Genomic DNA, 22491 nt, shown 5'->3' on the forward strand with positions numbered 1-22491 from the left:
CGGAGTCGGTCTGCCGGCAAACCAGTAGGCCAAAAATTCGATTGCGGTCACGGTTGGCGGAATCTTATTAACAAACGAGCCCCAAGGGGCTTTCTACCGAGCACACCACATGTCCGTCATTTCCACGGGATGATACGTGGCCCGTGAAAATGACGCGATTGGATCGGACGGAGACACGTGTTTAATAAAACTCGTCGTGCGCGAGATCGAAAGAGCCGTGGGCCAGAATCGAAGCTATGGGGGGATCAGCCGGGATTAGTTGAACACGCTGAATCCGCCCGTCCTCCGGACGCATGAAAGGGACACCTATAATTACGTTCCCCTTACGGCGAGAGGACGCGAAAAGCCTTGGCGTAAATGACGCCGATACTACTCTTTTTCAAAAGGGACGATATTGACGAGCTCCCGCTTTCGTGCACGTTCTCTTTTCTCAGCGATTTTCATGAGGGAATTATTCGCGTATATGAAACGTGCGTTAGCAAACAACGTCACATTTTCATATTGCTAGGATGAGATCAGACCGTATTAACGGACAAAAGGAATTATCTTGTTGATTTAATCGTCTTTCAATCGAAAGACGATTAAAGCTATTTGTACGAGCTTTAGCCTGTTTCAGCGTGTTCTTTCTCGAAAAGTGTAAATTTATATACTGTCATCAATTATTCGTACCGTAATTCTGATTGAAGAGCTTAAATCCTTCTGTGACAGGTCGAGATGCGCGATATATCATTGCTGCATTAATTATACCTTCCTGCATGAACGTGCTAAATTGATACATTTCGGGGTTATATATCTCACTTCAAGGCAGGAGCTTCACCTCGTTTTCAAACTCAATTCCTTTCAGTTATTTATTTACTGTTAAAGCGGTTGGTTCCGCGGTTAACGTTCCCGGGAACGTCTATAAATATATTCGAGCATTCACTCGCGTGTAATGGATATGTACACTTGGATACGTACACGTTTATGTGTATTCATATCGAATCCATACGACGGTATAAGGAAGGATGGGAATAGAAAGGTGGTCGTACTTTTTTAATGGCTGAATCAGATGTGAGCGCGGAAAACACTTTCCACACGTTCCATCTCTTATACCCCGATTACCGTAATGTTACAGCAGACGCGAAGTGCAGCAAATTAGAGAATTTTTTCTCTCTTTCTGCTGCTCTATCCCTCCTTCTTCCCTCTCTGTCTTTTTCTCTCTCTCTCTCTCATAGTATTTCTTTACCACGATGTGAAAATGCGATGCGGCCAAAGCGGGTTTTTCTCAGACTTCTCCTCGCTGCGCGTGCAGCAATTTAGTTTCGAAGGCGGAACTTTACGGAGGATCATCTTCCCTTTTAACATTACGAAGTATGCAGGTAACGAAGAAGTTATTTCTCTCCACGTTCTCCCCGAACCCCTAATAAACTCTACGAGTTTTTACTGGTCTGCCCTGCGCCTATTTCGCACCTACTATAAGCTTCGTTCGTACACGCAAGAGAGAGATGAGCTGTTCCAAATATTTTACAAATTTATTTGAAATATGTGTAATATACCTCAAATATAAAAAAGATTGCAGATTTATTTGAGTCAATTTGACGATATGAATGGAAAAAAATAATGTAATTTAAAATTAATTGTATATTTCTGTAACCAATATGACATTTATTGTAAAACAATGTAATTTAATTTTGAAGTTTTTTTATATCTATCTTGTTAGTAATTACATTATTTGATTTTTATTCACTTTATCTTTTTGATATCACACTCTCACGTGATATGTTATTTTACCGAACGTGATCTATTGTTTATAAGTCAGTGAACGAAATTCCAGCTTCATTAGAACGGCATGTTTTGTATGTTGGATATATAGCGGAGAAGTTTCTTTAACGAACGATAGCATCTCTATCGACCGCGTCTAGATAAAGTGCTTATAACAATGGCGCAGCGTTTGCGTATTCATTGGCAAATCTACCATTCCTCCTGCAACGGCAGCGCCCGGCGCGTCAATGTCGCCCTCGATCTTTTTAAGTTTCTCCCCCTTTTTCCCCTTCTCGTTTTTCCCTTTAGCTGTCGTCAGCTGCTTACCCGAACCAGGGTTCCCTCAACTTGCTCCATCCATATCGTGCTTGTAGATACTCTCAATCAATCATATTTAGATCCAGCAGCTCGTGCTTCACGATTCATTTATATGGACTCTCTCGTGAACACCTACGTGCTCACGTAAAGATGTTTGTGAGTCACGTACGTGTGCGTAATTCACGCGCGCGGAGTTTTATGCGAAAGCGACGTAACGATGGATTCATACCCATTTTCTTTTACGATATAAAGCGATGTTTTTTTTTCTTTTTAAAGATGCTCATTCTGTTACAGTACTATTCACGAAAACGTATTGTACATTTAAAAAATATTTTAACATTTATTAATATTTAAGCATATTATTATTAATAGTATCTTTTCTAATCGAAGGACATATCATTTAGAGATCTTTTTCTAATTTAATTTTATTTCTATGAAAACTGTAACATGTTATCGTTGACCATATAATTTGCTTCCCTGAGATTTGAGCTCAATAATACATGAAACTCTTAGGATCTCCTCTTAATGAAGGGTATGATTTCTTTATGATACGAGGTAAATCAGTGTGTATTAAGGGTCGTTATGTAAACTTTGTAGGGTACAAGATCGTTACACGTTCTAAATGATTAGATGGCTGATTAGCTGGCATAACTGAATATCTAGTTATTGCACAACCGGCGATCGATCCAAGTAATGAGATACAGTTAACCGTCCGTTTAAACGGTACGATGTGAATCATCGAAACCGATCAGTGCCGTAATTTATAATGGCACGATCAACTCGAGAAGATCCTACGATTGTTTCTCGAAGCTAGCCCGATATGTGAACTTTATCTGTCTGATTTGCAATGAAAATTCGCGCCGCAATGTACGAAGTTGCTTAGTTTAGATACCCCTCAGGTGAATCCCATGCAGTCATTCCGTCGGCGTAGGATGGTTTGAATCGCGAAGCGAAACGTTAAAGGTTGAAGCGATCGGCGAAGATAGCGAGTCCGAATTACTATTGCTATAGCCATTAAAGACTATTTTCCACGGAGATCTGACCGATTTGGCTTAACAATGGCCTGGGGATAATAGAGCGAAGAATAACAGGTATTTTTACGTTCGGGTTTTTATGTACTCGGTCTTCCATTCTGTCTCTATATGTTGATAAACATTAAGATATGTTTATGCATACTGCGTAAAAAATTACTGCTAATTTTACATCGTAATTTACATGTCAGAAAATTATGATAACGATTGCGAATTGCAATGCCATCGAGGCTCCAAAAAATTATTTGATTTTTGAAAGGGATAAGATTATGAGAGAGTAGATTAATTAACTAGTAGGTTAATTTTTTGTTATGTAATTACGCCGTAATATTTTTTTAATAAGTTTATTAGGTAAAAGATATCTAGAAAAAAAAATTTATATATTTAATCTGAAATCTCTCCCTCAAAATAGGAAGTGTAAACGAAATGGCAATAGTTAAGTAAACCAATTTGGATTCTTACGATGGTTACCGCGTATTAGTGCATATGCCAAAATTGGCAATCAACTAATTTTCCACTAGCTGGATTACAAACCGCCGAAACCGCTATGGACTACTGTTAGTTTACAAAGCAAAAGCCGTTAGTGATGCTAACAGTCTGTTTCCATGTTAACGAGCGTTCGCCCAATGTGGGCGCGCGTGTTTACATGACTGAAATCTGGTAATTAAGATGCGTCGATATCGATTCAAGGCATTTAGCGAAGATAATAGCGTGCACTTACTTGAAGTATTTCACGCAATCAATTGTAAATAATCATGGCATTGTAAGATCATAAATTTGTTAGGTAAATTGGCAATTTAGGCATGTTAATTTAGGCATGGAAATTCAGGCATTCCTACCCAAAACGATCGGATTTCGATTATGTCGCTACGTTTCGTCTACGAGGCGCACACGTATACTCGAATTATTTTTTTCATTTTTAATATGTTTTATATACTAGAAACATAAAAGCTAAACGTATAAAAACATTACGCAAAGTGCCGAGTTACGTTTTGAATTCTTGTATGTCTGAATAGCGGACAAACGATTGAAAGTTTTCCTTGATAATATAGATGAAAGCGGAGCAAGTGTATGAAATTAGCGGTTAACGTCAATAATGTCTTCTACACCGACAATTTCCTCTATGTTGTCGTCCATCTTTCGCACAGCGGGCGTGGGCAGCGTACCACGACCGCTGTTCAACGATGGATTACGGAATGAGTAGCCGGAATGAGTTAGAGCCGTTAACGACCCGCTTTCATCGAAGAAACCGCGGGTTACGGGCGCATAAATGTCGCTTGCCGGAAGTTATTTGCCACTGAGACGTGCAGTATCGATAAATTCTTGATGAACGATCGATTGAGACCACTCGATGTAGACTGATGGGAGCTAATATCATCACGATTACGTTTAAAGCGTATCTCATATTTTGAGTGATATTTCAATCAAACGTGTAATTTCCGTCATACGAATACGACTATAGAATGAGAAAAATTTTGGAATGACTTGAGAAATAATCTCGAGCTATTGACGTTCTGTCCTGTTTATTTCTGTAAATCGTTCGGTTAATTACTCGACAAATACATTCGTAACGGTTTATTGAGATACCGTCTACCGGGTTCGGTCATCGTCAGATTACGGAATAAGCCGCGTTACCGTTCCTAATGATCGGCTTTCACCGACTATCGCCGATATGGAGCGAGCCGCGAACGTGACCTGTCCGAATTCATCGGGCAAAGAGAGGCGGGCCGGAAGACGAAGTGTGGCGCAGTTTCTATTATCGGCGACGAGTACCTGTGCTGATGGTTTCTCTCCATTTCGCAGAGGTAGATTCCGCGCGCGCGCGCCATGAGTTTCCCGATCACGTCAGCGCCCAAAACTTGGTAGGGTTTAGTACGTGCCATTTCTCCGAGGTACCTGCGTGGTGGGACTTGTAATTGATTTACAAGGCTCGCTCCGCGAATGGCGGAGGAGGTAGGAGTTGGAGTTTCTAGGGCGGACCGCGAAGATGTCTTCCGCTATCCTGTTAAAGGGTCGACCCCTACTGCGTCGAGAATCTCACGGGAAGATCCTCCTTCGGGCGGCTTTCGCGCTCGATCATGAGGAATTAGTTAGGAGATGTCCTTTGGAACCTCAGGCAATAAGGTTTCAGACAGCGAAGAGCACATGACGAAGGATAGATCAGATTAGAGCAATGTATGTCGGATATTAATATTTTTCTCCTTTTCTTTTTACATTTTTTTGTTCGAAAACGACGAACGTCGCTAATGGAAGAACATTAATGTCAATTTGTGTAGCGAGACAAAAAAACAATTTTATTTATTACAAGAATACTATAATTTTCTCATTGATGTACTTTGCTTCTGTGCAGTTTAATCAATTAAGCTATGTATTTACATTAAAATACATAAATTTGCGAGTACGATAATATCATAACATAGATTTAATCGCACGAAATTAGTTCATAATTGCCATAGATTACCTCAAATTGGATAATTTTAAGTTCATTATTATATTATATTTTATATTATAATATCTAGTTTTCAAAATGTATAACGTTTATCTTTTTATGGAACAAGAGTCAAGTGGTGCGTTTAAAATGAATCAGATTGCATGTTATACCTACGCGATGCTTTTGAAAATGGACTTCAATATCCGATTCGATAGATGCACCTGGTTCGACGGAAGATAAAATCTCTATCTCTCTTCTATGTGAGCATATTATATAAAATTCTACAAAAATGTATATATCTACATTATTTAAATAAAACTTAGTATATATAGTTGGCGTAAGAGAAATTTATGATATTACGTTAGACGATTTAAAATAGCAAAGTTATTCTGGATGACAAAGAAGCATCTGTAAAATTGCAAAAGTCTAGAACAATAGCTTCGGATACTTTATCTATTGTATTTCACTTGCCTCAGCAGCAGCAACTTCATTTATATCTTAGGAAATCATTGTTATCAGGGGACGTCGGAATAGCACAGAAAGAAATCTCATCAATCATTAAGCCAAGAAAGGATTCAGTCGGGCGTAGTTCATTGTGGCATTCTTTTTTAACTTCCTGAATAGAATCGAAGTTCGATCTTCGACTTGAACGCGCCGCTATCCACGCGAAATTGTGATTTTATAGGTACAGTTGCTTTTCCAGAGATTAGCGTTATAATAGATGCGACGGATGTGAATAAATGAATCTGTGACAAATTTTAATTAATAATTATATAATTTAATAATTTAATAATTTAAATTAGCGTATAAATATAATTCAATTAAAGCATTGCACATTTAAATTTGTATACGCATTAACATGAAGCATATAATACATCGTATATATTATTCAAAAAATATTGAAGTAGAAGAAATAACTGATAAAAACGCAATTTTAAATAATTAATATTTCATTATGTGTTATATTCAACAATAAATTATTGTGTTATTTAAGATTGTATCATATAGTTATCTAGACTCCAATATAGACAGTTGAATTAGAATCGCGACGATGAGGGCCATATCGCTTTATGTGAAAAATCATAAAAAATTAGTTTATTATGTATTTTCAAACTTTGCTCCCTTTTAAGATAGAAACTGGAGCAAAGCTGTATTACGAAAGGATCGCTGTTTTCTCGTACCGAATCATTATCCGATTCTCGAGTTTGCGCTGCGATTTCTTCTTAGAAGTTACAGACTACTCCACCAACACGAGCGACTGCAATTTCCTGTCTTAGCTTAGGGTCAGGTGGAGATGTTAAGAGCGGGGGGGGGGGAACTAAGGTGGCTTGGATAGTTCTCGCGACGTTGCACGGCCATAAGATATTCTCGGATAGAACGCAAAGTTACATTACCCCGACTAAAGGGGGATTAGCGAGAGTTGTCTCCCGGCCAAAAGAGGCCAAGACCCATTACGCCGTGAAGGAGTGTGATTCTCGTTCGCCCCCTTGATTCTCTTACCGACTTCTACTCCTACTCGTATCGGTCTTGTCTTTCGCTCGTCCCAAGTTTCGCGGAAAATACCAGTAGTTGCTGAAACTTGTACGAACAATAGCAATGAGAGACACGAGAGAGAAAGTCGAACGACACGGCAAGAAGAAAGAGTAAGGGACTGAGACTACTAGCACCGTAAGACAGGAGCTAATTCTCCTTCTCTATCTCTCTCTTTCTGTTCCTCTCCCTCTCGCATGGCCTCTTGCTCCTTCGCCTCTAGATCCTCGATCTCAGCTTCCATTGAAAATTCATTTCATCTGTCGAATCCCATGGCCAATCTTCCTTTCCATTTAATCCTAAGATGCCGACTACGATATCCTCTTCGTCGATAATCAAGGATCAGGAAGATCGCTCGCTGGCGGAAGTTGACTTGTCCAGGAAAGGGGAAGCCGAAGTGGCAGCTGACTGCATTACTTTGGTTAAGTGCGCCGGTGGAAGGGACGGTGATTTCTCTTTCGTTGATCCCCGTGATCCGAAAATGTATGTGTACTTCTCTAAAAAATAAATTTTTATTTTACATGAACTGCGTAAAATAGACACGATAAAGTAACGGCAAAGATGATCTCTTGCACACGTTGAACAATGCATACTAATATCAATGTAAAATTTCGCGATGTACGCTTTTTCGCGTCTCATTTGCGCATTCGCGCATTTCTTCTTCCTCGCCTTGCTGATGTTTCCCATCGAGGAAAAGATTTACGACCAACGATTTAGTGCCCTCGTGTCTGTTCACTATCGTAATGAGAAAATGAGAAGGCGATATTTTAAAGCGAGATAAAGTCGCGATTGTGGCGCGAGGTGAACAAGGACTTGTACGCCGTCCCTGCGAAGCATTTGCTGCTGGCTTACATAAAGAGATAAAGTAAGTATAACGAGGAGGAGCGCGAGGAAGGGCGGAAATTGGCCACCCGGCGCCAATCGGTCGGAAAATTGGGTTACATAAACATCTTTTGCTCTCGTACCCCCATCTTTGTTGCCGTCTTCTTTCTCCGTCCTCCCACCGACGCGAGGGACGATATGTACTTTTTGCTACTATACATGCCTTCGCGTCTTATCGGCATCGCGTTTCTACGATCTTCATCCTTGTTTTCAATTTCTTCAAAATCGAGGATAAAACAACGTCCTGCCGCTTTAAATTTACATCGGGTCTTAGGAGGCCGCCTCTCTCGTTCACCGGGCATTACGTTATCGGAATTCGATAATTTAAAGCTTTCCGCTGCAGGCCGTCCAATAGAAAAGTAGTGCGTAGGAAAATTCTTCGCTGCTCGCCAGAAAGTCAAAGATGCCATCTCAACGTGGAATGCATAAAATATAATTAACCGTGTCTCTTTCTCCCCTCCCCCCCCTCTCTCTCTAGCTCTCTCTCATCGCGATGCAAGCAGCCTCTCCAATGTCGTGACTTAATAATCCGCGAAATCCTCCTTATCTCTTCGCCAACTCCTCATCTCATTCGAACTTGTACACGTCTTCAATCTTACGGCTGATGTGATTTTTATGAAATCCGACCGTGATCCTCACGCTGTTTTGCGCTGTTTACGACGAGCAGGGAATTCATATATCCGTTGAAGTTCTTGCCGAATGAAACTCTAAAATCGCGCGGCGAGAAAGAAGCTACCTCATGAAAGAGGAACTTTGTAGGAATGTACGCGAAGTTGTATGTAAACTTCTTCAAGTACTACAGCGTGCTCATTTGCATCCTGCTATCTTTCACAGTTACCCTTCTTATAACCGGTCTGCATCGCAAAGGCACTCGAATTCCTGTTCGTCAGCAAGTTCTCCGTATTGTAAAGTATGTATATCTTCGTTTTCGATTAAAACGCAGAGTAGACGATTTGTTTTTTAGTGAACTCTCATTTCTCACGTTATGACATATTCCTCACATATGCTGTTTTTAATCTTTTACCAGTTACCTAAATGGCTTATACATATCTACCTGTAATTAATATATTTGAGTTTGAAGTTGAAACATAGACATTATTGTATGTATACGTTAAAATATTACAAATAAAGAAATAGATGAGTTTTAAAAGAAGAAACTGTTTTCCTGAAAGCTGTTTTTAATCAGCTTTCAGGAAAACGCCAAAAAATGTATATGAAATCATATAATATTTACCTGTCTTTAAATGCAGTTTGAATATAAAGTTTCAACAAGCGTATTAAAAAACCAGATGAAAATATCCGTTATGATTATACGTTCATACCAAAGGATCGCTGTGACTCTGCGATGAGTGTAAAAGATAATTGGCATCATCTCTGAGCGCTGGCAGCTGTTTGAGCATCGTGGCTTAATAATCATTTGCATACCTTTACCTGGTTCAATGTAACATCGGCTATCTAGCGCGGCGTCGGACTCTCCAACTTTTCTCTTTGTAAACCGACAAACTTAAGCTCATCAGCTTTGCCAGAGCTGAGCTTCCGCTTTTTCGTCCATGGCTATGGACGATCTCGAGAGGATGGGTCTTGGAAAAAAAAGGGAAGGAAAAGAAAGAAGAAAAGTGGTCGCGCACACCCACGTGTATACAAGCGTGTGCGGGAAAATGATTCGCCTCGGCGGTGTTGGAACAAGACGCTCGAGAAGAGGTAACCGTGCTAATGAGCTCCGTCAATTTAGCGAAGACTGGCTTATGGGCCGTAAGCTTTGCTTAATATGAAGTAATATCGCCTGCTACCCTGGTTATAAACCCGTCCCGCGATTCCTTCAGCCTCAGAGGGAAATCATCCTCACTTCACATTAATAGAACTGAGCCGTGCAAGTTTTGTAAGTAGCATCGTTACCTACAAAAATCCTAGTCACGAAGTCTTAACACCGCAATAAAGTACCTCGCGCAAGAAAAAACATTGGTTTTTCTCTTTTTTTTTTCTTAAGCTAGGGCGCTTTCGTAGACGCGCGTGAAGAATTTTTATGCTTATCCTTATCGTAAGATTATTTTTTATAGGCGCAGTTTTGGAGTAAGGGCAAGAGATTTTTTTTACTAATATCCGCAAAATAGTACATCCTTCAGCAACTTCAAAATGTCAAACGCACGCCATGACATCCACATGCGAATTTGAAGATTTCACACGAATTTCCAGATTTGAAATTATTGACGCAGACTCAGAAATATATAAATAAAATATTTAAATATTAATCCAATCGGAATATAGAAAATGAAAATCCTAGGCTTTTATAATATTGAAATAATGTTTGATAATATTATTTATAATCGTTAAATATTATTACTATTTATTTCAAAAAATATAAAATTATTAAAACGTGATTTTTCTTTACAAAATCAAAATTGTTTATCTTCACATTTCAAGATCTAAATTCTATATTATTATAATATCTATAAAAATATATATAAAAAAGCTAGAACTAGAATCTAGAAAACATTATATTACACACACACACACAAATATTGTTCATTAGTATAAAATATTAAATACATTAATTTTATTTACTAAACAGATTCTGCAAATTATTTCCTCATAATAAAAAATTGATTCTTATTCCGTCATTCAAAGAGCGACAATTTTGCTGTAATAGAAACGTGTATTTTATTCAATTTAGCGGCAAATTAAATTCGCTTTAATAGCAAATTCGCATTTTTATGAATAAATTTGTTCACTGTCAACAAGATTTTTACATTTTATTAATAAAACAGTCTTGCGCTGAAAATTTGTTCGCTTTCATGTTAAATACTAGCGGTTTTGTTGCGACAGCGAAATTATTTTTTCCTATGTATACATATACACACATGCACACACGTAATTATGCTGGGAAAACTTCAAACGTATACAGCAGACTTTCCTAATATTACTAGGAAATAACGCGCAGTATATATCGCAAGTTACATGGCGTGCAATAATATGCATAAAACATTTCTAATTCCGGTAGAGAATACATGTGTCTTTTCTCCCTTTCGTGCAAGAAGATACATTCTTGATTCTTATTGAGCTCACGTAACCGCTCTCGCGCAAAAAGTCTTTGACATCACTAACGGCTGCTCGGTTTATTAGTATTCCAAACCGTTGCGAGAAACGAAATTCTAATCATTGCGGAACGATGTTCGTTAGAATTGGCAGGATTGCTAGGGCACGACTTTGTACCAAGACAAGCTGTTAAACTGAATTTTTAGCTCCTAAATCTACAGCGATTGTTTCAAAAGAATTTATTACTGTAAAATATCTCTCAATAAACTAATTCTGACTAGAAGTATGCTTTATCGCACGAAATGTAGAGAACAAAAATTCGAGACACACGGCTATATTTTATATGTATATTAAAAGAAAAAAGAGAGAGAGATATTTTACCTGTGCTATATATCCACAAAAAGCAGAACTAGAGACAATTATGAAGATAGAAATTCTCCGCGTCTCTATTAGCTTGCTAATGAGTTTAAAACTAGCCTACCGCGGTTGACGTCAGGTTAACGCTCATCTTTATGCGTCTTCACGGTTCAGCTCTCACAGAGTTTTCTTTTGAGCTGGTTTTTACTATCTCTGCCGGAACCTTAACGCGCCTGCCAGCTACTCCATCAGCTCCACGGAGCGTATTTATATTTCACTCCGAGGAGTAGCCGAGCTTCTTCGCTATATACACGCCGCTCATTATACGAGTAATTTCACTCGTGCCAGCAGTACTCGCGGCGTTACAACGGTATTTACTACTGTATTATTCCGACGAATCTGCCACTCTGTCGTAAATTACAGCGCTTAAGCACGCGTTCCGCCATTCGACGTCTTACGACCATTATTATCCCTCCGGAGGGGACGCGAACGACACGACGGAAATGTAGATCGTGAAACCGACGAAAATGAATATAACTCCGACGACCGTACTCGACTCTCGTATTCTTCGTAAAACACGAACCTGCAACGCCGGAAGCATATCGGCAACTGGCGCGCACCGATGAGTCTCGCTCGCAATCTTCGGGTGCATGCATGGCGCGCGATAGTTTAACTATCTCGTTAAGGTAAGGTCAATAATGTTTTTACGGTAGACCGGAGTCACCGCGGGCGGAGACAGGCGTTAGGTCGGGGACCAGTTCCGGTCCAGTGCGTAAGTTTGACTGTGCATCTCCGTGCCCGGCGACACCGCTGCACCGAGCGAAGGTGCCGCAGCGTGGAAATTTGAAATTCAGATTAATATCACGAAACGCGGAATCGTTAACGCTTGACGTAAAGCCACCCCGGCATTACCATATACACGCTGTCTCACGCAACCGGATGTGTATCCACGAGGTCTCGCGTCACGCGTATATTATTCGCGTGCGGTATTTACCCTCCCTCGGTCGGGTTGGGCTCGCAGAAGCCGCGAGGCTTTCAATGAAACGACGTTGATTCTATCAGAAAGTAGACACAGGCGTCTACGCTCTCAATAGACCTGTGATTCTGAATTGGATACATTATTCCGTTCACCTTTTGAAAACTCCCTTGGGAAAAGGGATGCTCCCAGATTAGTACGAATGACACTCGTGCACGAGTTGCATAATAAAATATGGCTACTTCACGACGAATATTAACAGTAAACTCTTCTTGATTCTATATATATAATACGAGAGAGAGAGAGAGAGAGAGAGAGAGAGAGAGAGAGAGAGAGAGAGAGAGAGAGAGAGAGAGAGAGAGAATCCTGAAGTACATCACTGATAAGAAAATTACACAAGTCGTATTATATCACTTAATATAAAGAAGCACATTAATATAGAAGCAACTATAATTTGATTAAAGTTGGACTCTTTTTACACATCTAGAGCAGTGAGTTTTTATGCGTTGATAAGAAAGACATTAGAGAGATTACTGGTTGGTCTCTCTTGAAACATTATTTTATCTGTAATTGAGCACGTCCATAAACCAGGCATCTGTTTTCTGTCTGTCACTTAGCTCTTTTTCTGATTAAGACTTTAATTCTTTTTCAGTTAATTATAATGTAAATTTGTACATCTGTAATATAAGCAATATCATTATTTTTAAAAGCTTCTAGCTAAACAATATATATTATTTAATAAAAGACTGCAAAAAAACAAGATATTCTTACGTGTTAAAAAACATGTTATCAGTTAAAAAATGAATTACATATATATGTATGCTTGTAGATAATAATATAAATCCGCATAAAAAACATAAAAGATTAAAAATTTGTAGTTTATCGCTCAATGAAATCACCGCATCAGATTCCGAGTCGACAAAACAATACTTGGCAAATAAAATCAATCAGGATAACTCTGATTTTGAAACATTTTTCATTGACAAATCTGATAAAACGTTCATACCACAAAATCTTTAAAGTCTCTAAGGTAAAGTCTCGTTTTGCGCAATCGGTCTGATGCTTGCGTACCGGATAAACGGCCGTCTCTGTTGAAAAGCTCACGATTCGAATTATCCGTAACGCAAACTACTCCCCGACGAACCGTTTCCCCAACCGACATCGTCGGTTCGCGTCGTCATTATTTACAGATGCCGTCGTTTACACTGTCGACGTCGTGGTTTAAGCGCCAAATGTCCGCGTTCCGCACACCGACGCTGACTAACGTCAACGAGTTTACATCGAGCCTCTATGCCGCGATCTGCCTAAGTCCCGGATTACGCGTTCCGCGCGGCAGCGGCATGAAAATGTTCCGCGGCAAAATGAGACAGGTCGCGCCCGGGTTCTAAAGCACAATTGCGTCTGGGCCTGTGCCATAACGTTCTGCTTTTGTGCCGGGATCGACTAGCCGCCAGTTTGCAGGAATCCCCCTCCGTTCAACGGGCGGAAGTTTGAAATTGTTGAAGAATTTTGTGCTCTCGTTTGTGGACGGCTCCTAAACTGCGGCTTGGCAAACGTATAAGCTACCGACAGAAATTGAAGCCAATACATTCTCAATAAGTTCAGATTCTAATATGCTGGTAGAAATGGAAATTTATGTGTTTACGTAAATAGCGACGGCCGCGGCGTGACAATTAGGATAAAATATTCTTTTTCGCGTGTATGACATCGAAGATTGAATAAAGTATCGAAAATAATATCTCGCGTATTCTGAAGGCGTAATAGAAACATTTCAATAAAAAGAGGGGATCGCTTTAATTAAAATATATTCTCCAACATATTGCTATTGGACCAATTATAACAAACGCAATTATATTTTTTCGATATCTTCATGAGATTAGCACATCTCTGCGTTAATATCACCGACTGTTTCCCCACGCAGCTGCAATTGCGTGAAACCAACTTCGCAAATGAAATTCCTTCGTCATACGAATTCGAACTTATTTTCGTACGACCGAAACCCCACCCCTTCTTCGCGGTCGAAGTTAATCTCCAGCGAAGTGTGACGTATAATGTGCCATCCCAGCCGACTTTTCTCGCGTGTATCCTGTTGCCGGGCCGCATTAATATCACTGTTAACGTCTACATGCGGACAGCCCTCCGCGCGACTGTTTCTCTGACTCTGCCCCTTTGCTCTCCCTCTTTCTCGTTTTTTCTTCCTTCGCACAAGCTACAGCGAGTTTTCGTCGCCGTTTCTCACTTTTTCAACTCCCGCGGTGAACCATCTCGTCTCACCTTCCTTCGCGTCGCTCATCCGACCACCGCCGTCGTATATAATTCCCAGGGCTGGTCGAGGACGAGAGATTTCTACTACGTACATACATATGTGCGAAATGAACGTCGGCTGTCGTTGTGGACGACACTTCATTAAAGCGACGGGCTGACGATTTTCCTTCTGTCCGGCCGTCCGCCGCGCCAGCAGGCACATTCCCTTCGTCCGTGAATTAAAACGACATATACCACGTCGTTAGAGGGTCTTTTATCGCGGATTTATTCTATGAAGTGGTAAAATCTTGATGCGGAAATGGAGGTCGGTCAGTTTTTTTTTTTTTTTGTTGAAATGACGACGCGTGCGGTCTAAAGACGTTAAATTATCGGTAATATTACTGAAAATGTGCAGTCGGACACGGTGATTGCGTCCATGCATGTCGATTTAAAGGACACGTTTCTTAATCGAAAAAGAAAAACAAAAGTGGCATTGTGCGGTGGACGACTTGCTCGCAAGGGCGTGTTGCGCAGTCTCAGGGAGCGCAGGAAAATCGATATCACTGCGATATCGCGGAAGAGCTGCGATTATTTTAATATCAATTTAGATAATGGCTTTCAAATATTTACGGAAAATCAAATTAGTTTCATCAAGTTGAGAGCCATAATTTCTACATAGCTAATTTGATTTACAGTTGTATGTCGTGAATCCGAATGGAATCAATTAGGTACTGTAGAAAGGACAGCATAATCAATTACATTTTTTTTTTCTAAAAAAAATATGATATTAAGATAGAAAATTTGTAGTAACCAGATATTATTCATATATTATCCGTAATAATCTTCATGAAACGACTGGTTTACTGATAAATAATTACGACAGCCTTTGGAGTCGTAATTATTTATTATTTCTGAAGAAAAGGTTGCACCTCTTGTGACACTTGCCCTCTTTGCACTGGTCAGTTTTATTATACGAAAATGAGATTCCGATGAAATCAGTAAACAGCGCGCGCGGTTATTCAATTGCTGTGGACCGAGCCGTCTAGTTTCCGCTCTATTTCTTATATCGCAAGAACTGACGGGGCGCTTCCCGCTCGGACAGCTTCGTGGGCGCCTCACGTCGACGTCTAAAGTGGTGTATTCCCTGTTGAGGATATGGAGGATATAGGATATCTTATACTCCGGGGAACGCAGAGAATGTACCCTCCACGTTCCCGAGTATATTCTATAGAGACTACACCGCTGTAACACCAGATTCTAGTTACGTATAATTATATAGCGTATGCGATACACATTTACTACATCTACAACAACAAGACTTGATGTAAGGAGTTAGACTAAGAACATTGTTACGCGATTACGTACGTGTATCTGTACTGAAATGCTTAAGCTAACAGTGTAGGTATGTAGATCGACCGTTCGTGACAAAAATCATTATCGCAAAGACGTAATTTAATAACTGATAAATAATTTCTTCCTTTGCAACTCTCTTCTTTTTATATTTTTATTATTTTGTAGTATAACGCTACGAGATCGCTATATATCTACCTCTGCGAGATATAACATAACTTGTTTCAAGTAAGTCCAGGTACAAGTAAGTTTCTGAAAGCTAATAACTACTGTATTCGAGAGAGAGAGAGAGAGAGAGAGAGAGAGAGAGAGAGAGAGAGAGAGAGAGAGAGAGAGAGAGAGAGAGAGAGAGAGAGAGGGAGAGAGAAAGAGAGAGAGAGAGAGAGAGAATGGCATTAGAGGGAAGTAGTTTGCGAGTGCTTAATCGAAGTTCGACAACGGGTCGAATAAATTTGGTTCATACGTAGCCTCGAGCAGCAATGCGAATACCTTTGATATCGACATAATCGCTATTCGAAGTTGAAGTCTTCATAACCCTCTGGGGTCTCCTCAAAGGAGCACCGCTCGCAAGATGAAAAATTCTCATAAAACTTCATAAATATTTCAAGGATTCGCATAAGCGGGCAATTAGGCTGAATTAGGGATCCCCGGAGTAATATTGCTTTTTCAAACTGACATCCTTGAGTTTCGAGAAGGTTGATGGTGTTTCTCGATAGTATTATATCTACGAGCTTGCGACAGTGTGCAATAACAGTCTTTCGCTTTCTTTTCTTTCTCTCTCTCTCTCTCTCTCTCTCTTTTTCTCTCCTACATATATTTATTATTTGTTCTTTTTGCACAAATTTATAAATAGCATAGCAAAGTGGAAAGATACCACAAGATATTCAATATACGAAAAGTGCATGTAAAACAGATACCTACTTTGATTCTATTTTCTTTCCGAGTTAACTAACTTTGATACAGTATACGTTTTTATTTATTTCAGTTATTTATCTAATTAGGTACATTAGTGCTAATAACATTAATTTAGCTTTAAAAACTTTTCTTTAAAATGTGATAAAAACAAAATAAACATTTTTATCGTACCTTAATTTCCGAATATTTATTATCTAATCGTATATTTTTTTACTTGTCCTTTTTCAATAGAATTACGTCCATTTATTTTTTTATTCTTTAATTACTTTTTCCGCAAGCACGTATTTTATTATCATTTCTATACCATCATTGCCTTTTAACAGGATCGACATGCTGTCATTAACCCTATTGTTTTTACCTGTCCTAACACTAACACAATCAATACATTGTATTCACAAGCAAAGTATGCAACTCTAAGCGACACTGTGTTTCAACCAAAATCCGATTTGCATCGCGACTCCGCCCGATGAATGCGTTGTTCGCAGACACAGGTTGCATATCGTCCCGATTACAAAAGTGCACGCGAGCCGACTAGCTTCAATTCACACGCGTCCGTGTTTTGTAGGCGCGTCTGGCTTGAATAACACGGCTACGAGCGAAGCCTCATGCGAAATTGCACCGGTATGTCGGCTGCGTGGTGGTTCCGACTGATCCGAAAATAACTTGTAGATTTGTGAAATGGCACGGTGCGCCGGTGTACGCGATAATATCATCGCGATATAGTTATGGCGGTTCAACCGTGTCTGCCTCCAAACCCCCACGGCGATAAAACAGTTGCGCCCCAGACGAGCGTCGCATTAAACGTATGTCTGGGATCGTGGAGGTCCCACAGTGAAAATTCTACCGCTTGTTTCGAATCCCTCTAATGTGCATACACACGCGATCAAGTGTTTCCATTATTCCCCGCCGCAATTTGCATCGCGCTTATCGCACGCGTGTAGTAGGTACCGTTGTTCGTTTACATATTAGTCCACGCTTAGCTAGTCAGGGTTAAGGACCGTATTATCTCTATGACATTCGACATCTTGTTAACTTTTTACATTATTTACATTCGCAATTGTTAACGTTATCGTTTATCTTGAATTTTACGCCCATGATTTATTTTCAATAAAGCAATCATTCTATTCTGTTCTTCGAACAAATGGCTCACCGAGATTTTTGGATATGACATATCTGCTGGCACAGCGCTGGCTATCTCTAAGCACAATCTGGCATGCAGTGTCGTATACGGTGCATCAACCAGATTAATAGCAGCTTAATAACAGGCGGCAACTCTACGGTACTTGGTAATTATGTAGCAACACGAGAATGCTTAGGTAGGTAACAAGGACTGGTATAGCTCTCGCGCGGTAATTCCTTGGAGAATAACTGCTAGCTTAAGGGCGCGCGGAAGCTGCGTGAACTTGAGATTACGATTCGGCACTGAAACGAAGTCGTTGGAGTTTACAAGATCAGGTGCCCAAGTTTCCCTTATCGCCTCTTATATTCCCTTTTGCACAGAGCAATGAAACAGCGAACAGTAACTTTACTTCAGACCTGTTTCGATTTATGTAACGCACACGAATTGACTAAAATATTTGGATCTTTATTTGGATCTTTATTGAATATTTAAATAAGTTGTGTCTAATGTAAATTTAACGTATTGTGAGTATCATTTACTACTGTTTGATGTAATCTTTTATATCTCCAATTGTAACTGCATATCTTGCCTCTATGTTTATAATACATTAATATTTTATGATATGAGGATCACCGACGGCATTTTTCATGGCATCTTCAGTTTCCATCCTTTACGTCTTTCCGGATTGTTTGTCGGAAACGTTTATCTCTCCCTTCAGACTATGTTTAATAAAGTCACGCGGCATACGTGCCACGGTTGAATGGGAAAACCGCGCGACGAGGCGTTATTCAATGTCTGCCTCTTTGGCTGCCAGCCCTTTGTGTACCCGACACGTTACGAGGGCTTAATTTTCGCACGTGGTGCGCGTTGCCTATTGACCCAATAAAGCCGGACTTAAACTTTAACGGCTGCCATCGTAAACCGCGGTCGTTTCGATGTGCATAAATCTGCTACATACCGGTCATGGTTTAGCACGGCGGCTGATACAGACGAAATGCAAGATCGACAGAAATCTGTCTGTCGTCCTCGTTTCGTCATCCGGATAATCGTGATGAATTATGACGAACTACGTAGGACCACCATGAGAAACAATATCAGCTTTCGAGCTGTCAATCGAAGAATAAGAATTCAATAGTCAATTATAGTACTCTCCAAATGATTAAATTATGGATTAAAAAATTGTAAAGAGAAAAGTCTAAAATTGGATACATTAATGAGTCAGCATTAATAATTAAGCATTTAAAAAAATATGCAATTTATTATACGGTTGTTTCGCTCAGAGGCAATTTATTTGAGGAGGCGGAGGAATGTCAAACGCGTCCCGTTTCCGGGTAGCGCTATACATAAAACCGACTGTAGAGAGCTGTTCGGCGCAGATGACACCATGATGCAACCGACGAATTTTTGTATGCTCTCGGTGCTATCCTGCGGCTTGTATTCGCACTACGCACGCATCCCCGCCATTTCGTCGTTTTGCAAATATATACAACGAACATTATCGCATTGCAACGAGAGCCATTCGGTGGTTTGTCGTTTCAATAACGACGCAGTTATACCGATGATGGTTGTTTAATGATTTGCAATCGGCCGACCGCGAATCGCTCTCTAATTTTTTTCTCTCTCGCTGTTATACCTCATATTCGAGTACCATCGTATCCCCGTTTTCGCGATCGACGCTTTTCGCGCTTCTTTGGATCGATGTCGGTTTCCTCTTGATTTAAAGCAAATTAACACTGCTGGCTGTGTCGTTTATTTTGATTCGCGTAAAAAAGCAATCTCGACAAACAGAAATGGCATGTCGAATACAACAATAGAAATAACAATGCTGCGTTACGTTGAATTCGTAAAATTACTTTTACGAACGTGAAGTTATGTTCAAAGCCGTATTTACCATAAAATTATACCTGCAGTCATTTCGAGTTTTATGCCTCCGAAGTTTATTCAACTTCCATACGTGTAATTTCGAAGATTTACTGAAATTCGCCTCGTCAATCGTTATTAAATTTCGCATAAGAACAATATAGATTCTACGTACATAACAAATTTCAGCCGTTTAATAATGTCATCATATATTTGTGCGTTCTACCTTTTCTACGTGCACGCGTTCACGAAATCCTCTCTCCCGCAGATCGTATACAGGTTTACTTAACGGCCCGTATAAAGTTTACCGGCGTTCCGGCTGAAACAGCGGGAGAAATTTCTTTCGAAGAGATTCATTGTATGTGAGAGATGAGGACTTCGTGTCGCCTTAAATATCCGCGCGGTCCGACTCGTACGATTTGCGCCGTGTTGAGCAGGCAATTACTTGCTATTACCGTCCAACTTGGTCAGTCGGTATTGCTGATGAAGGATAATACAAATGAAAAAATAGAAGATACAAAAAATTAGCAAGCATTGCGTTGCAAATTCAAAAGAGAACGCTCGAAGATCACGAGCTGTATGAAGAACAGAGAGTGCAGTCGCGGTAAAAAGCGCGCTTCGGTGATATTAATGGATTCCTGTAAAAGAGTTTGGCGGAATCGCTGATAAAAGGATTTTATAGCGCCCCACGTTGCACATTGTCGATCCTGGAATAAAAGATGAACGGTAGTTTGCGGGCGCGCTTTAAAGTTCTCATCAAGCGATCGAGGTCTGTGGGACACTTCTGTGTCTCATTGTTCCCTTTGTTTGGTGTTTACGCTGTTGCACCGGGACTACAGTGCGGCGTGCCCGGCGGCTACGACGGACCGGGAAGAGGAAGGGGAACGAGCGAAACGAGGGAGTGAGGTCGTCGGGGTGCGCCGGGGAGAGAAGCTTTCATTAAGCTTGCATTGTCCCAGCACCGCGCTATTATAGCCGAGTGAATAACTTCGAGCCATCCTGGTAGTCATGCCGCCCTTGTCCCCCCCCTCTCTCTCTCTCTTTCTCCTTCCTTCTTCCTGCGTCGCTTCGCCTTCCGTTTTATCTTTCTCCACTTTTTCGTTTTTCCATCTCGTACGCCCCATCCGCGCGCTATTTTGCTTCCCTCCGCGTTCCGCTTCCGATATTCTGCGCACCCCCTTCGTGCCCGCGACCCTTCTCGTCACGTTTTCCAGCGGCTCGTCTCTTCCTTCTCTCGTGCAATTTGACGCATCTCCAATTTATTCCGCGACTTCGGTGGCTGGCTGTCCCGTTAGTCGCGGCGCGATATTAACGAGCCGAACGGTGATATAACGGTAACGGCAAATCGCTCGAGCGGCGCCGGAATGGGCATCGAGCGACGTCCCGCTCGTCGGGGCGCCAACAGAACGCGTGGATATTTCCACCATTCGTCGCGTTGGTGTCGATGATGGTACGGTGACCTTTTAACGAACACAACCTTGGCGCTCGTAAAATCTTGATTGTCCCGTTCGTTAATTACTTGCCGCGACCTCGTTGTATCTATACCTCGTTTGTTCGGCGACAATTTTGAAAACCTCCCCTTCTCGCCGCTCTTCTCGGCCGTTCTCGGCCGTCGCCCTATATACACACTAACTGAATATGCCTGAACTCCGTAATTCGCTTCCACGTTGGTCGCTAATGACATGGAAGGGAAAGGCCGTACTGAACGCAAAAGAGAAAAAGGGATGATTCCCAGAGGTAACGGCAGGAACGCGTCACCTCCGACGATTACATTTGATTTCTAGAGGTACTTGATGCGTTCAATTACTTCTTCTCGGGATTTGCTTCTTCATTATAACGAGCATTCCGTTTTAGCCAACGTTTCTCGTTACTCTCCCTTTTACTCTCTCTCTCTCTCTCTCTCTCTCTCTCTCTCTCTCTCTCTCTCTCTCTCTCTCTCTCTCTCTCTCTCTTTCTCTCTTTCTCTCTTTCTCTCTCTTGTCGCTTCTCTGCGCTATATCTATTTGGTGATGATGTGAAGTTATGTCGCTGCGCATAATGTCGCTCCGGGGCGGAAAGCTGGTTTGTATTCGGGAAGTGAACTCCGCGCGAAAGCAGGTCACAATGAACTTCTATAGTGAAAATAAGCATCCTACGAGGTTACCTACAAACAAACTATTTAAACAGATATTTATAATGTGAAAAGTATTTTCACATTACTGAAACGCGCTGAGTAAATTTCGGAGAGAGCACTACTGATCTGGAAATGTTATTTAATTCAACCATAGAAGAACGATATCTGTATCCAGGCCACATTTTGGAACAAAATTGAATGTACAACAATGATATTACCGAAGAATGTTTTATTACTATTTTTATATTCAAAGCAGACAGCATAGTTATTCAATATGACAAAAATGTTGCCCTGCGATACAAAAAATGTTTAATTTTTATATTTATATCATATCATTTATATCATTTTTTGATTGAATTTACTAAGATATTAATTTATTTATTTAATCTCTTTTTAAGTAAATGTACATAATATATTTCTTATTTTTGACGTTTGGAAAGCAATGATCAAAAGTGATAAGGATGGAAGTCAATTGAAAGATTTTTCTATTCGCTATTGTGAATTGTGTATGTGTGTGCGCATCTCTCAGTAATCTATCTTCTTAAAGTCTACTATTTTTATTCGAAAATTGGATATTTTCGTGCACGTAGG

The 22491-nt window shown here is 40.4% G+C and overlaps 1 protein-coding gene across 3 annotated transcripts in view; it reads left to right on the forward strand.

Annotated features, from left to right (window-relative positions):
• Tei (irregular chiasm C-roughest protein teiresias) overlaps positions 1-22491 on the forward strand; it is a 140270-nt gene that overhangs the window by 39475 nt on the left and 78304 nt on the right. The gene's annotated exons all lie outside the window — the stretch shown is intronic.

This window comes from Temnothorax nylanderi, unplaced genomic scaffold (genome assembly GCF_030848795.1).
Source record: "Temnothorax nylanderi isolate EJ_2023f unplaced genomic scaffold, tnyl_v1.0 TNYL_tig0219_pilon, whole genome shotgun sequence".
NCBI classification, from domain to species: Eukaryota; Metazoa; Arthropoda; class Insecta; order Hymenoptera; family Formicidae; genus Temnothorax; species Temnothorax nylanderi.